This window comes from Crocuta crocuta, unplaced genomic scaffold (assembly GCF_008692635.1).
Source record: "Crocuta crocuta isolate KB4526 unplaced genomic scaffold, BGI_CrCroc_1.0 scaffold13, whole genome shotgun sequence".
Taxonomy (NCBI): domain Eukaryota; kingdom Metazoa; phylum Chordata; class Mammalia; order Carnivora; family Hyaenidae; genus Crocuta; species Crocuta crocuta.
The window spans coordinates 5,560,685-5,570,219 of NW_027530007.1; the positions used below are offsets into that span (position 1 = coordinate 5,560,685).

General features: G+C 60.0%; 1 non-coding gene across 1 annotated transcript; it reads left to right on the plus strand.

Moving 5' to 3' along the window:
* The first annotated feature begins 6,806 nt into the window (after positions 1 to 6,806).
* TRNAR-CCG (transfer RNA arginine (anticodon CCG)) lies at positions 6,807 to 6,891 on the plus strand. The gene has a single exon. It is a non-coding gene; the product is annotated as a tRNA-Arg (tRNA).
* The last annotated feature ends 2,644 nt before the right edge of the window (positions 6,892 to 9,535 follow it).

Here is a 9,535-nt window from a genome sequence, read left to right on the forward strand (position 1 = left end):
CGTATCTGCCGGCAGTGCCACGTGGGCCCCTGGCTCTCACCCCAAGGCCACATGTGAACTCTCCACGGGAGACTGTTCAGAGCCCAAGGAGCCTCACCTCCTCGTCGCTGGGCGGGGGGACGCTGATTCAGGCTGGGAGGGGGGATGTGAAACCTGGTACAGGTTGGAAAACGGGCCGAGGGACTGGCACTCCGCCCGTGGAGGGTGACTCGTGCGCTGCGAAGTTCATGTCCACACGGAGCCACAGCATGGGGCCTTCCTGGGGAATAGGGTCTGTGCGGATGTCGTCGAGGTAGTGACGGGGATGTCATCACACTGGAGCAGGGCGGTGCCTAAACCCGGCGAGCGCGTCCTCACAGAAGACAGACGGGGGTGCACAGACAAGATGGAGGGACATGTGATGACAGAGGCCGAGATGGGAACGATGCACCTACGGCCGAGAACACCAAGGGCTGCTGGAAGGCACCAGAATCCGGGGCGGAGCCTGGGACCCAAGCTCCCTCAGGGCCTCCGGAAGGAACCAGCCTCCCCCCGCCCCCCACTGCCGCCGCCCCTGGACTTGTGGCCTCCAGAGCGGTGGGAGACTGAGCGTGTGTTGTGCCAGGGCCACTGAATACTGGGGCCCATGCTGCCCAGTGTCTGGATTTCTAGTCTGGGTGGGGGAGGGGTGGTGTGGATCTGAGCAATGGCCTGCAGGCGGGGCCCTCCCGGGCAGAGGCGGCCTCGCTTGCCGTCCCGGACTGACCTGAGCCTCACGGATCTAAAGATGCATTTCCCTGCGAGAATTCAACCTGGAGACAACCAGGCGCCAGCGCGACGCGCTCCTGCCCACGACCCGGGTTTTGACCACATTTAAGGGAAGAGGGAAGGAAGAGCCTCCTTTCATGCTGAAGGTCAGACCGGCAGGGAGAGGAGGCCTGGACCTGTGCTGCCTGCTCTCTCCTTCCTGGGCCCGGCCGACACCGCCTCCTGGCGGCTCTCCTTGCTTCCACATGGCCGTCAGCTTAGGCCCCCAGCAGACGTTGAGACCCTAGGGGACCCAAACCCAGTCCCGGGGCCTCCCGGGTTCACCCGTCAGCAGGGGGGATGGCAATGCTGTTCCAGGCGAAGTCTCTGGCCTTCCTCCCACCTCCTCCACTTTGTCCCTCAGCCCCGGGCTTCCCTCTGGGGGAGCAACGAATGCAGATCCAGACCCCGGCCATACGTCTGCTCCGCATCCCTCCTCCGGGGTCTCTCTGGGCATGCTCCGTCCTCCGTGTGAGGTGGGGTCCCCCGTGCTCCCTGTGAGGTGGGGTCCCCCGTCCTCTCCATGTGAGGTGACTGCTGGGCTTAACGGTCCCCAGTGTGGAGCCGGGAGGGGAGAGGCAACCCTGGCCGCTGCACTCGAATGTCCGCTCCTCACCCTGGCCCCGGGGACTGGCCAGCCTCTGAGCCCCAGCTTCCTGGTCAGCAAGGCCTGATGAGCCCTTCACAGACAAGAGTGGTGTCTTCATCACAGGCAGGTCTCAGTCCCCCCAGTGCCCTTCACTCACCGTCTGAGCCTTGACTTTCTCACCCGTCAGGTGGGACAATAGCAGTGCCCCTCACACGCGCTCTGAGGATGAAGGCGCTCAGAGGACGTGTGTCTGGCGCCACGTCCCGCACGAGAGAAGGAGAGGCGGGGCGGGCAGGGTGATGGGGACAGGTCCGCTGGGCCTCCCTGAATCCCAGCTGCACGTCCCAGGCTCCCCCCAGCCCAGGGTAGGAAGGGGAGAGGCCTCGGCGCACCCCAGCAGGCCAGAGCTTTGGGGAGGCGGGTTAATGCAGGGCGAGTTCCCGTCCATCACCTGCAATAGCCCGTTGTGAAAGGAAGCTGGGAAAACAGACAAAATCAATGAGGATTTGGAAACAGGCATTGCTGGAAATAGTTTATTTCCAGAAGCAGCATGATCTGGAGGAGATCTGAAGTATTGGCCTCGAGGGGGGGCCTGGGACGGACTGGAGAGGGGGCCCTGGTCCCCAGGGAACAGCCACCTCCCTGGGAGCCTCTCCCTGACCCCCTCGGGGCCCCAGTCAGGGCCTGGTCTTCAGCCGGGAGGTCGCTGCTGCAGGTGTCCTGGGCTGGGAGCCCCTAGGGAGAGGCGGACTGTAGGCTCTAGGATGTGGGGGGCCGATGTGAGGGTGGGGTGCTCCCAGCGCCAGCCAGTCTCCCCGGGCATGTGGGCTGGCAGGGCAGCAGGTGGTATTTTGGGCTCTGCTGGGAGTCTGTGTGAGTTGATTGGTTCGTTCATTCATTCATTCATTCATCATTCATTCAACAGCTGTGTCTCAGGGATCTCTCATGTGCCGGGTGACGTCCATCCGTCCCAGACACTCTGTTCTATTTCTGTATCCCTGGAACACAGCGGGGTCATCGCTGCTCACTTACAGTCCCCGAGGTCCGTGTGCTGATGGAGGTGAGCACTGGGTCCCTGACTGTCAGGCAGAGGGTGGCCCCGGGCTGCCTTGAGTGCTGGTACCAGCTGCTCACTGCTCTTCCTGTCTGCACCCTAAGCCCTCCTGAGGCTCTGGGAGATTGATGCCCTGGGGGGAGGAGTGTCACTGCTTTCCATGGCTTATTCAGCCGACAAGTGGGCACCCCCTTCAGGACCCACGCTGGGTGCCTCTGTAGCTTCGTGGATGGAAAGTGACAGCTAGTATTTCTGAGATGAATACTGTCAAGACCGTAGTACATCAAAGGCCCTACACAGCGTTATTAAAGTAGATCAACAGAATAGTTTTCCTAGAATAATAATATTTCTTAAGGATTATAAACAAACCCTGGCCTTTCCTTAGCTGCCGGGAGCCAGGAATGTCCAGGGGTGGCTCCACGTTGCCATTTCAAGCTGCAGGGCCCGTGGGGACACGGAGGCTGGTGCAGGCATCAGAGCTCTGCTGGCAGGCTCCGGGGTCGTGCGGAGATGAAATGCGATTGGAAACCACAGTCCAGGTGCTCGCTAACAGATCCCTGTAAGATATCAGGCAGTGGCAGGTGCCCAGGGCTGCAACACTGGGTGGGGGTGGGGGCTCCTGGCAACAATTTATCCTCCTGGGTCTTTGGATCTGTCAGCTTGGACAGGGAGGCTGGCTTTGGCCAGGGACCTGGGGACTTCTGAGATTCTGATCAGCTTTCTCCAGGGTGTGGGGGCTGAAGCTGGGGGGGGAAGGCCTGGGTGGGGGGCACAGCGGTCTGACCCCAGTCACCCTTTCCAGGTAGAGGGCGGAGCTGGGCTGGGTTCGCAGCACCTGCAGGAGGCGTTAGCTGGCTGGGGTGGGAAAGGTTAAGGGGCCCCACTCTTTGACGATGTGCGCCCGGCCCTGGGGGACAGGAAGAGCTCCTTCTGCCCCGAGCCCGGGCACTTGAACCCAGGTCAGTGAGAGGCTGAACCCCAAGCTGGGTTCTCAGCCTCTGAGAGCCTGTGGCTCTGAGACCCTCTCTGTGTGGGGAGAAAGTCAGCCAGTCATTGTCAGGCCCAGGCTGGACGTGCGTGGGGGTGGGGACACTTCTTCCCCATCACAGATTCTGGCTCTGTGGGTGTGTGACCAGGCAGCCACACGGGCCGCCTGCTTAGGAGGGCTCTGCACTTGGTTTGATGCTCTGTTGTTGCTTTGAAATGCGGAATAATTGTTCAACAAGGGCTCTAAGCCTTCTGTCTGCACGGGGCCCTGCTAGCTCCCTAGCTGTTCCTCCCTCTCCCTCCCCTGGGGTGGGGGTGAGGGGTCCCCAGGGAGGCGTTGTGAACCCCTGATGGGAGAGTTTGGGAGGGGCTCTGGGCCTGTGCAACTCAGCCTGTCCCCACTGCCCTCTCTTCTCAGGACTCACCAGCCAGCAGTGACCTGTGTGCCGGGCTGCCCTGTGATAGGTAGGCAGCTCTACCCAAGTTCGCGGGGAGCAGCAGGGAGCCATTGCGGCCGCACAGCTGAGCTACTGTCTGTGGCTCCCGTCGTCAGCAGAAACGTGCCGTCTACACCAGCCGGATGCTCCCTTTATCCCCTTAAAGTTGGTTCAGAGCATGGTGGGTGTAAGAGGCATACGAGGCAGCTCCGGGCTGTAATAATGCTGCAAAACAAACATCTCCCGAGCCCAGTGGCTTCCAGCAGCGGCCTTTCTTCTTGGCTCACAATTCTCTGGTCACAGTGGCGGCTCCATTTTAGGCTGCAGGTCAAGGTCAGCTTGGCCCCGGGGGGATCTTGTTCTGGGACCAGTGGCCTCCCAGGGCTGGTGGCAGAACCACGGGGGGCGAGGCAGAGCACTGGGCGCGTGAGAGCCGGGCTCACATCACCAAGCCTGATGGCCAAGCCCACCACGCTGGCCCTACCGGGGGCGCTGCAAAGCCACACCCCAAAGGGCACACTGGTAATCCAGTGCGCCCGGGGGTCTTGTGTCATGACTCCCCCCTCAAACCCCAGCATGAGAGTCAAGATTGGGTTTTTAGAAGATCCTTGAGCCCCGAGGCCAGCTGCCTGGTGAACAAAGTCGCGGAAGATGTGGCTGTGTGGGGTGGCTGAGGGAGCAGGGCTTTGAGAACCCTTGCCACGGGGAATCTGGCTGGACCACGTGACCCGCGATGCCGGCTGTGGCCAGGGCCGCTGAGGGGCCACGTCCGGCGCCCCCGGGATGCTCTGTGCTTGTGGCTGAGGGGACAGAGCGGTGGGTGAGATGCTCTGGACGTGGGCGTGTGGTACTCAATGTGCCCACGGGGCTGTGGGAACCCCGAGAGAGGGGGACTGCTCGCCCGGCTCAGGCCTGGGCCTGGCAGGGGTCTTTCCAGCAGGGAAAAAGCCTGCGCTGAGATTCAAGAGGGGAGACTGGTGTGTGGGTGGGTAGGAAAGGGCGTTCCTGGCAGGGGGGCCGGGGTGGGGAGAGCACAGCGGGGCCTGCCCACCGTCAGGCTCGGCATCCTGCACAGTCAGGCTCTGGGAAACTGACCGTGTCCTGAGTCGGAGAGCAGTGGGGCCCAGAGAGCTCGAGGCCCAGGGTCTGCTGGGCAGGGGCGGGTGCAAGGACCCCCACTCTACTGACTGCGGTGGTGGGGGCTCGAGTCTGGAGCAGGGAGAAGTTGTGCTCTGGGTGCTGCGTTGCCCCTGAGTCTGGGCATCAGGGGTTTGCGACCTGGGGAAGCCGGAGGGAGGGGAGGCTGTGCGGTGCAGGCGGCTTCCTGTGAGAGCTCAGGCCACCTTAGCAGGTAATTAAGGCCCATGCTGCGCTCAGCCTGGGTGAGATCCGTAAAGCAATGATGTGACAGCTTTAATGAGAGAGGCCTTTTCTTCATAAATACATATGCCTGTTAATGAGCATCAGGATGGAAGCTGGATCTGCGCACAGGAGGAAGCAGAACGACTCGCAGGAAGCACATGTCCCTTCGGCAGCCCCGCCTGCCCCCCAGGATCCTGGGCCCGACGGCTCACGGCAGAGTCCTGGTTTCGGGGGCCTGAGCTCCTTGATGCCCCTCCTGAGACCCGGCGGGCTCTCGACTGGAAGTGAGGCAGTGAGCCAACAGTGAGTGAGTTGTTGGGAGCCAGCTTGGCCCCATCGAGTGCTGCCCATGGTCGTTCCCTGCTGTCCCACATCGTGGGGACCTGGGGAGCAGCGTGGGGACCTGGGGAGTGGTGTGGGGACCTGGGGAGCGGTGTGGGGACCTGGGGAGCATGTGGGGACCTGGGGAGCGGTGTGAGGACCTGGGGAGCGGTGTGGGGACCTGGGGAGCATGTGGGGACCTGGGGAGCGGTGTGAGGACCTGGGGAGCGGTGTGGGGACCTGGGGAGCATGTGGGGACCTGGGGAGCGGTGTGAGGACCTGGGGAGCGGTGTGGGGACCTGGGGAGCATGTGGGGACCTGGGGAGCGGTGTGAGGACCTGGNCTGGGGAGCAGTGTGGGGACCTGGGGAGCAGTGTGGGGACCTGGGGATCATGTGGAGACCTGGGGAGCAGTGTGGGGACCTGGGGAGCAGTGTGGGGACCTGGGGAGCAGCGTGGGGACCACAGTCCCACCTCACGGTGGTGGGCAGTGAGCATGGGCCTGCTGATGTCACCGGTGTTAGGGGTGAGGAAGCAATGTCCGGGCATGGAGGCCCCTCTGGTGGCAGGCATCTCGGCCCGGACCCCCTTCCTGCCAAGCCCGGCACTGCCCCGCCCAGAACCACAGCCCCTCTGTGCAGGAGGCCCCCCCAATACCTGCGAGGGGCCGCCCCGTCTTGCCTCCGGGACCCTGGGTGAGCCCGGTAGTCTGTCCTCACGACATTAGCTCTCCCTGATGGGGACCATGTCCAGGAGCCGCCTCGGTCCCTTGGCAAGTACACCAAGATGGCCCATCCGTGGAATATCAATCAGCCACGAAGACGGACGAGGCGCTCACACGCGCTACAACATGGGAGAGCTTGAAAACATGGTGCTGAGGGAGAGAGGCCAGACCCAGAAGGCCACGTGTCATCCGATTCCTTCTTCGTAAATGTCCAGAATAGGCAAATCCAGAGGCAGAAAGCAGGTCAGTGGTTCCTCGGAATTTGGGGGCAGTGGGGAGTTCTGCCAAGGCCTCTGCTTTGAGGACTGAGTGTTCCGGAGCCAGGTTCAGGAGGTGTCGTACAACATTGTGAATGTGCTGACAACCACCTTAAAGGGGTGAGTTTCATGTATGTGAATTTTTTCTGTTAAGAGAAGCCATGCAGGGGTGTGGGGCGGGGACCCCAGCTGGCCAGGGTTATTCTGGGAGGGAGAGGCCAGGATGCTGGGCCTGAGCCTGGTGGCCCTGGCCTCGCTTGACCTCGGCCAAAAAGGGTCCTGGCTGGGCTGCCTGGGTGGCTCAGTCGGTTGAGCGTCTGACTCCGGCTCAGGTCATGATCTCAAGGTTCGTGGGTTCGAGCCCCGCATCAGGCTCTGTGCTGACAGCTCAGAGCCTGGAGCCTGTTTCAGAATCTGTCTCCAGCTCTTTCTGCCCCTCCCCCGCTTGTGCTCTCTCTCTCTGTCTCTAAAATAAACATTAAAAAGTCTTTTTTAAAAAAGCGGGTCCTGGCTGGGGTCCCTCTGGCTGTGGCTCCCAGGATAAAATCAGCTTCTGGCAACTGTGAGATGAAATCACGGGTAGGACGTTCACTCCCCTCCTCCCCAGGGTGGACGGGACGGGAGTCTCTGAGCTCATCCACGCTGGGGTTGCCGCCGTGAGCTCTCAGTCCCCAGTGCCTCTGCCCAGCTCTCAGAGCCTCTGGTAAATGTCCCCCTGCCTGTGTCCTGTCTGGCCACCCGTGTCCACATCGCTGCAGAAGCACATCAGTGGTCCAGACTTAATAAAATATAATGAGGTGGGCTTGACTCTGGCTCACTTCGGAAGAGAATTTTTCTAATTTTATTTTTACTGCCCTAACACGCACGAACTCGGCTGCAGAAGTTATACCGTGTGGTTCCCCCTCCACTGCCCAGCCACCACCTTGGGCGACCACTTAGGACACCATCCCGGTCGGGCTCTTTGGAAGCCAGCGATTAAGCGTGGTAGCCAGGCGAACGCCACGGCTGGGCCGCTGAGGGGCTCCTGGGTGGGTCATTCTCGGGGGAAGAAGTTCCACCGCCCAAACTGCCTAACTGCTAACTTTTGGATTTCATGGGTCGATAGAAATATTTTTGAAAAACACCAGAGACTCAGTTTAGAATTTCTAACTTTTTATTCGCTAAGGAAGTGCATTGGAAGAATTCCTCTTAAACTTGGGTGATTCTGGCCACCCTCATTTCACAGGAGAAAGAATATGTAAGTGCTCAGAACGAGGATGGACATACTCCGGAGAAAGATCCTGTATCCTTCTGGAAGGTGAGAACTGCCTCCGTCACTCCCATGCCTCTTCCTAGCTGCACCCCTGCAGACGAAGCCCCAGGCAACCTGGGGTCTGAGGTGGGGGGCAGATGAGGAGGGAGGAGAGGGCTGCAGGGCTCCCCCAGGGCTTCTGCAGGGGTGGGGAGGACAGAGCTATCCTCCGTGGTTCCGAAAGCGAATTGATTTTCTGTGTGGTTTTAGCCTGCTTTCTGCCCTTGTGCTGAAAGGTGGGGGGGCTGGACTTAGCCTTCTGGGCCCCAGGCAGCCTGCAAGCCCAGGGAGAAAATGAGGCATCAGACCCGGCTCCAGGAGGACCCTGGCTTCCCTGGGCCGAACTCTCGGTTGAGATCGGGATGCGGAGGCTGGAAGCCAGTCTCACTGACAGCCTGGCTGGGAGCATCTGTCTGAACTCACAGCGGCGATGGGCCTTATCAGTGCTGCATCTCAGGATCCCTCAGCTGCCTAGGAGGAGGAGAGGGGGCCCATTAGAGAGTCTCTCCTAGGTGGGGGGAGGGAGTGGGGCAGATGTTCAGAAAGGGGCTCAGCAGGAAGGGGCTAACCAGAGGAACAGCCCTCCTCGCTCCCAGGAGTAAGAGGAGGCTTGGCTTAAAAACGTTAAAAATGTGCCTGTTTTCTCCCATAGGATTTTGATAGTTTCCTGTCTCACATTTAGGTCTTTTATCCACAGAATTTATTGTTGCATTTGGTGTAAGAAAGTGGTCCAGGTTCACTCTTCTAGCCCTCGCTGGCTAAAGAGACTGTCTTTTTCCCATTGGATGCTCTTTCCTGCTTTGTCGAAGATTAGTGGGCCATAGATTTGTGGGTCCATTTCTGGGTTCTCTATTCTGTTCCATTGATCTGAGTGTCTGTTCTGCCAGGATCATACTGTCTCGATAAGTCAGTGAGAGAAAGGCAGATATCAAATGCTTTCACTCATATGCGGAATTTGAGAAACTCCGTAGATGAACATAGGGGAAGGGAAGGAGAAATAAGATAAAAACAGAGAGGAAGGCAAACCACAAGAGAGTCTTAAATACAGAGAACAAACTGAGGGTTGCTGGAGGCGGAGGTGCATGGGGGATGGGCTAGATGGGTGGTAGGCTTTTTTTTTTTATGTTTATTTATTTTTGAGAGAGGGAGAGACACAGAGCACGAGCAGAGGAGGAGCAGAGAGAGGGAGACACTGAATCCGAAGCAGGCTCCAGGCTCCGAGCTGTCAGCACGGAGCCCAGCTTGGGGTCTGAACCCCCAAATTGTGAGATTGTGACCTGAGCCAAAGTCGGACGCTTAACCGACAGAGCCCCCCAGGCGCCCTGGGTGATGGGCACTTGCTGGGATGAGGATGGGTGTTGTATATAAGACATGAATCACTGGGTTCTACTCCTGAAGCCAGGACTTGGGTGTATGTTAACTTACTTGAATATAAATAAGATAAGACAAAGCTTTTGGGAGGCGTGGCCGGACAGGAGGAGGCAGAGGGTGTGCTAGAGCTGGGGTAAGCTCAGCAGGGGGGCCTTGGAGCTGGTGGGAGGTGTGTGTGTGTGAACAGGATCACACAGAGGCTCTGGGGAGGACCCCCCCCCTGCCATGTGAGCCTCAGGGACTCAAGGGCTGGGACCCTGTGCTTGGCTCATCCTCCCCTGCGCCCTGCTTCCCATTTCCCCGCCTCGAGGCCAGGGCCTGCTCCAGCCCCCCGCAAGCTGACGGGGACGGGTCTGG